This window comes from Odocoileus virginianus, chromosome 6 (genome assembly GCF_023699985.2).
Source record: "Odocoileus virginianus isolate 20LAN1187 ecotype Illinois chromosome 6, Ovbor_1.2, whole genome shotgun sequence".
Taxonomy (NCBI): Eukaryota; Metazoa; Chordata; class Mammalia; order Artiodactyla; family Cervidae; genus Odocoileus; species Odocoileus virginianus.
This window is the reverse complement of record NC_069679.1, coordinates 279,987-285,986: the sequence shown is the minus strand read 5'-3', so window position 1 is coordinate 285,986 and position 6,000 is coordinate 279,987. Positions and strand designations below refer to the sequence as shown.

General features: G+C 52.7%; 1 protein-coding gene across 2 annotated transcripts in view; it reads left to right on the top strand.

Moving 5' to 3' along the window:
• The first annotated feature begins 514 nt into the window (after positions 1-514).
• Positions 515-6,000, top strand: part of GCNT4 (glucosaminyl (N-acetyl) transferase 4) — a 28,070-nt gene continuing 22,584 nt past the window's right edge. Inside the window, exon 1 of one of the 2 annotated variants that reach the window (XM_020880900.2) lies at positions 515-615. The gene's annotated coding sequence lies outside the window, so the exon portion shown is untranslated. Of the gene's footprint in view, positions 616-655; positions 777-6,000 lie in introns of those variants that run through there. The other variant, XM_070468554.1, reaches the window with a different exon arrangement.

Sequence of the window (6,000 nt, the reverse complement as noted above, 5' to 3'; positions counted from 1 at the left end):
TTTATGGGGCATAAACCTCCACCTTCCCACGCCGCTCCTAGATGATATTTCTCCAGGCTGCCTGGGACACTGACCTGTGGGTCTTAACCAGTGAGAGCGAGGCGATTCCTGCGGGAGCGGACCCTCGCAAAGGATAAGCAAGGAGTCGCAGATGTGTTTGCTCTGTCACCGCCCTCTGATCATCTCTGGGCAAGTCACTTAGCTCTCCAGACCTCCGCTTTCTTGCTGTTGAACGCGGGGAGGCAACCGAAGCGGGCTGACGCTCCGAGCGGCGGCGGAGAGCGCAGCGCACCGCGCACCTGGGAAGTCCCGGGCGCGGCGCTGGGGCCCCGGAGCGCGGGGCCGGAGCTCCCTCTGCGGGAGCGCGGCGGCGGCGCTCCTCCTTTCCCTCCACGTCACGGGGGCCGCTCAGCGCGCTCCCAGCCCCCGGCCGGCGGAGAGCGACTCCCCAGCCGGGCGCGCCGCGGAGGTGGCGGCGGAGGACGAAGAGGAGGCGAGAGCCCGGAGCCAGCCGCCGCCGAGGGGCCCGGAGTCCGCAGGACAGGTCGCAGCCGGGCCCGAGCGACTCGTCCATCCGCGGGGACTCCGCGCCCGGGGCTCCCCCGCTCCCTTTTCGTAAGTCCACTCGGCCACGCAGGCCGGCGAGGAGCGCTCGGGGCCAGCGTGCGGGGCTCCCGGCCCAGCCGCGGATGCCCGGGACCCCTTCCTCACGACTTTCACTTCCCCGCCGGGGAGAACTTGGGCGCCGCGTCCCTCGCTCGGCGGGGGAGGGAGAGGTAGGTAGGAAGGGGTCGGCCTGGGGCAGCCGCGGCGCAAGCCTAGCTGAGCCCTGGTCGGGCTGCGCGCCCTCGTTGACTCGGGGGCCCCTGCCGGCGGCCGGACGCTGGAAAGTTCTCCGAGGCCGGCCGGCTGCGGGGCGGCCAGCGCGCGTCTGCCTGAGGCTGTCCTGCAGAGACGCGGCCGTGGCGCCCGCTTCCCGGGCTCCCGGGGCCGGGCAGGGCTGGGCTGGGGGGCCGGGAGCAGCCAGGCTCACCCGCACCAGGGTGTCGTGCCGGGCTCTCCCGGAGCGGTGAGGACGCGGCTCCCCGACGCGCCCCTTCCGGGGCTGGCGGTCCTGGGTCTCGGTCCTCCGGGCCACTGAGAGCCGCCCAGGTGAGGGGCGAGGGGCGGGTCCGCGAGGGACCTGCGGAGCCGGGGGTCGGACGCGCGCTGTGCCGCGCCATCGCCGGCCTCTCCGCAGCCCTGGACCCGCGGCGCCGATCCGAGCTGCCCGGGGGCGGCGGAGGCGAGGGGCGGGCGCGGGAATGGGCTGCTGGCGTGGTTTCTGCTTTAGGACCAGGTGGGAGTGCGCGTCCCCAGGAGGTCGCGGATCAGAAGCTGCGGAGCGGTCCTCCCCGCCGCGCCTGCCGCCGGGACGAGCTTCTGCGCTTTTTACGGTCAAGTTTCCTTACCGCAGAGCTGGCCCGGATCGTACCCTTGTGAGGTGGCGGCACCTCTTCCATCGAGCTGGGAGCCTCCGAGGATCCGAGAGTCAGTTTACCATCTTCACGTAGGAACAGTGCGAGCTGATGGATACTGAATGTGTATTTCAGGACCGAGCTGTCCTGCCTCGGCGAGGCTTTCCTCTGGTTGTAGTGGGAACCGTGTTTTCCTCTCGCTGGATAAGGGAGAGATGACCTTCGCCCTTAGGCACTTGTCGTTCCCTCTTCTCGTCCTTTAAACTGAAAAGAGGCAAAGCAGAAGATTAAGGGAGTTGGGAATGATATTCAGTGATATTAAATTAAATGTTCATGTGGTTTGGTAGATAGAAGTCACCTCTCCTGGTTTTACAGAAGCATGCCCTTATTAAACCACCTATCAGTCTAAGACAGTCTAGAACCTAGCTGTCAGTTTTGACAGCTTTTGTTGATGGCGTCTTGAGGAAGTAAAATCTTTCAAAGTCAGGAGGTTACTGCAGAGAGCGGTTCCTCTGGTGCACTTTCTAAGAATCAATTCTCTGTGAGAAATGATCGATTAAGCTGCTGTTGAATCGGATCATGCTTGTATTTGCAGAGAAACAGTATCCACAGAATCAGGTTGTGTGGCAGTGAGTGAAATGAGGATTTCCTTTGGGGGTGGGAAGTGGGGACAGCTGTAAATTTGTCCCCTTTGAGAGGCACATTTACTAGACGAACGTCACAAGGTCTGCACAGAGGGAGGTAAGAGTGAATGGCATATTTTGGGCAGTAAGTCAGGGTTGGTGCTTGGCATCACGCTAAGTACCCTCAGGATAGGTGGGCAGTCAGTAGTTATCAAACTGACTTTGAATGAGCTCGGTTGGGCAGGCGGGGGCAGATGGGGCTATGGTGATGTCCAGTTCCTGGTCCCCTGAGAATGACTGAGGGCAGAAGCCACAGAAGCCAACACTGTTCACCATCTACTGAAACAATGTTTTGAAGCCCAGTGACTGTGAAATTTGAACTTTTACTTTGTAGATCTGGAAATGTAATGAACAGGAGGAACATAGATGGAAACCATGAACAGAGTGGCACTGTAGCTCGGCGTGGCCCTGGGATGTGACTGCTGAGAGTCCCGGTTCTGACCCTTCCGCTCCCTAGCGTGTGACCTTGCACACGTTTCCTTACCTCTCTGCCCTGGTTTCCTGGTCTCTGAAGTGGCCCCACATCGGAGGGGGGTGTGTGTTGTGGCCCCTGCTTAGGGGCTGCGGGGAGGTTTGCCTATGTGCATGAGGCAGGCATGTGTGCATTGTGTGTGCACAACACTTGTGTGTACATCATCTTTGCACAGTGTGTGCCTGTGTGCCTTGTACCTGGTGCATAATGAATGCTCCGTGAGCCTTAGAGCCGGTGGTTTTATGATGATGAGCTCATTCCCATCACTTCCAGATGTAGAATCAGAGACTCAGAATTTTGAGATCCTGTCCAAGGCCAGAGAGCCCAACAGCGGTGGAAGTTAAGGCCAGGATCCCATTTGCCTGACTCACAGGCAGGGTCACCTCCCCCTTAGCAGGTCAACGAGTGTCACGTGCTGGATGCTGCGTGAAATTCATAAAAGGATCTGGTCACTGCTTGTCAGTATGCAAGAAGCAAAGCAGATAATATCGATGTCAAGGCTTACAGACTTTTCCCAAGCAATTTAGAGATATATGTTTTGTATTAATTTACATTGCTTTGCATGTCATTTTATATGCATTTCCACGTGCTGGTTATTTTCTAAGTGGGATCTACAGGCTGAGGCTTCATCTATATAAGATCAAATTAAGTTAACTAGGAGTTGAATCCAGCTGCTTCAAAACCTAATGGGCCCCCAGGCATGGCGTGCTCAGTGTAGATTTTAAGGGAAAGGATTGGGTCAATATTTACTATTTTAGAAGATGTGGGAAACCAGATACCATTTGGTAAAAGCAGGTCACATCTTAATATGTAATGAAGCTTGATTTGCTGAACACAATAGAAAATTCAGGAAAAGTAGAAAGCCAGAGGGAAATTGCCTATTATATAAAAATGCCAGAAATGGAAGCAGAAGTCTGCTTTGTGAAGCTGAACTAATAAGAAACACTAAGGGTCAGAAAGCAAAGGTGGAACTTCTGCTAAACAATGAGGTTTATAAAAGGAGCATATTCTTAAATACAAATGTATGGCGGTTCAAAACCAGTAAATTCTCCCTAATTTGGACTTAGCAGAAAACAGGCCATTGTGTCTTAGTAAAATCTTAGAAATATATATATTGTGAAAACAATGATGTAGTTCCTTAGAGCACTGGTTTTCAAAGTGTGATCCCTGGACAAACTGCACCAGGGAACTTGTTAGAAATGCAGATTCTGCAGCCATCAAACCGGCTGAATCAGAACCTCTGCAAATGGGGCCTAGTAAACCTATGATTTAATATTTGGAGCCAGCTTTCATGCCTCTTTGTTTTTTCCCTTCCTTAGTCTTGGCCTTCCGTTTCCCTCCTGTGGTCACTAACTCACTGTGCTGCTTGCTTTTCCATCAGACAGTGTCCTGGTAGAGGGTGGTACACAGACACAGACCCATCCGTTCCTCTGTCCCACAGTCTACACTGATGGAATATGCTAAGATCCCTTTAGGCTCTCACGTTCTACAGCTTGTGGTTTTCACGTTGTCCAGGATTATGCTGGTTTAGTTTCTGGGTTGGTTTTTCTGCCTTTTAAAAATCTTTTGACAGTCTTGTACCAAACAAACTGGGACTCCTGAATATACAGTCAGCCAAAACCCTGAACCATTCTCTCCAGATGCTCTTGTGAAATCCCATTTCTCCACCTGGTATGATGCAGTTAATTTCTTGGACCTGACTGTTAGACTTTGTATTTACCTATGTTCAGTGTCATCTTGCTAGGTCCAAGTCTGCCCAGATCTGTTTGGGTCCTTCTGTCCTTTTTTCACGTAAACCTTTGAGCCCTCTGCTGATCTCTCTGCTGGTGTCCTGGCCTGAGGAAATAATAACAACTTGAGCATCTTGGTTAGAGGCCTTTGTCACAGTTAATGAGGCTTAAAAACTTGGCATCTTCACAGACCCTGGGGGGCCTAAAATCGGAAGAATGCTTGTCATCAGCCTCATTGGTGTTTGCATTTAAATTACTGCTGTTCTGGAAGTGCCCTTCACATGGTTTCTCCGTGTGAGGCGTGTTTCCCAGCTCCTTCCTGAGTGCCCCCCATGGTTCAGTCTTCCTAGCACATTTGGCAGGAGCAGTTCGTCTCTGACAATTGCTTTTCCCTCCCTATTATGTTTATACCATCAGCATCTTGCAGCATCTTGGTTTTTTGCCTGGCTGACCCAAGGTAAGTTTCAGCTTGTTAAATGGTCAGATTAAGGTGAATTCAGAAATTTCCAACTAATGGGAAGCCAAAAAAATGTGCCTTGTCATTTCTCTCTGCTTCAGGATTCCTACCCATCCAGGCTCTAGAATCCAGATATTTTGTGGTCAATTCTGTATTTTGCTGGGAGATTAGGGTTATTTAATGTTTTTTTTTTTTAATGTGAAATTTTGCTCATATATGATCCTTAAAGGAGTACAGTTAGATAATCACACACACACAAAAAGTTTTAAAAGTCAGAAAGCAGAACAATTTTATGGCAAGAATGCTTGTTGCTAGAGCATGAAAAAGTGCCTGGACTCCTGCACTCTCACACCATTCATGATCCGTGTCCAGGCCCGGGCTTCTCCAGTGGCTCGGCTGGTAAAGAATCCACCTGCAGTGCAGGAGACTCAGGTTCCATCCCTGGTTGGGGAAGATCCCCTGGAGAAGGAAATGGCTGCCCACTCCAGTGTTCTTGCCTGGGAAAGCCCATGGACAGAGGAGCCTGGCGGGCTAGAGTCCAGGGGGGTCGAAAGAACTGGACACGACTAAGCAACTAGTACTTTATGCAGTCCTACTCAAGCTCTCTCCCTTCGTCCTCACACTGCTTTGGAAGACCAGCTTTAAACCAAACTGCGAAAAATCCCAATAAAATCCAAGCCTACTTTCCTCCTCTAGGATGCTACCAAACGTTCTCTGATGTGACATTCTAGCTTAACATGGCAAGAAAAAAAAAAGTGCTGGGTGATCAGGGAACTATTTGTGATCTCTAGGAAATCTCGTGATGTCCTGTGCTTCCGCCTCTTTGATTGCTTTCCTTTCTCCCTGCCCCCCTTGTTGTTCTTCCAGTGTGGCTCAGGGGGAAACAGATGAGGTGGTCGCTTGGAAGGAAGGCTTCCTGGCTGTGCTCAGACTCAGATCTGTCAGCCGGTCTGCTCTTGGATAAAGGTTCTGCAGAACCTTGGAAACCCTGTTTTTCAGTCCTGTTTCTGTAGACCTTGGTGTTTCTCCTGGTCATCTACAAGATCCTACCGAGACCATGGCAGAACTCGATTGGATGGCAGCAGAAGGCAAGCCCAGGATCAGCACGAACAGGGCGTAGCACAGCCCCTGTGTTCCTTTTCCCTTCCTTCTGCTCTGCATCGCTGCAGCATGGCTGGAATATTTGCACTGTGGCGTCTTT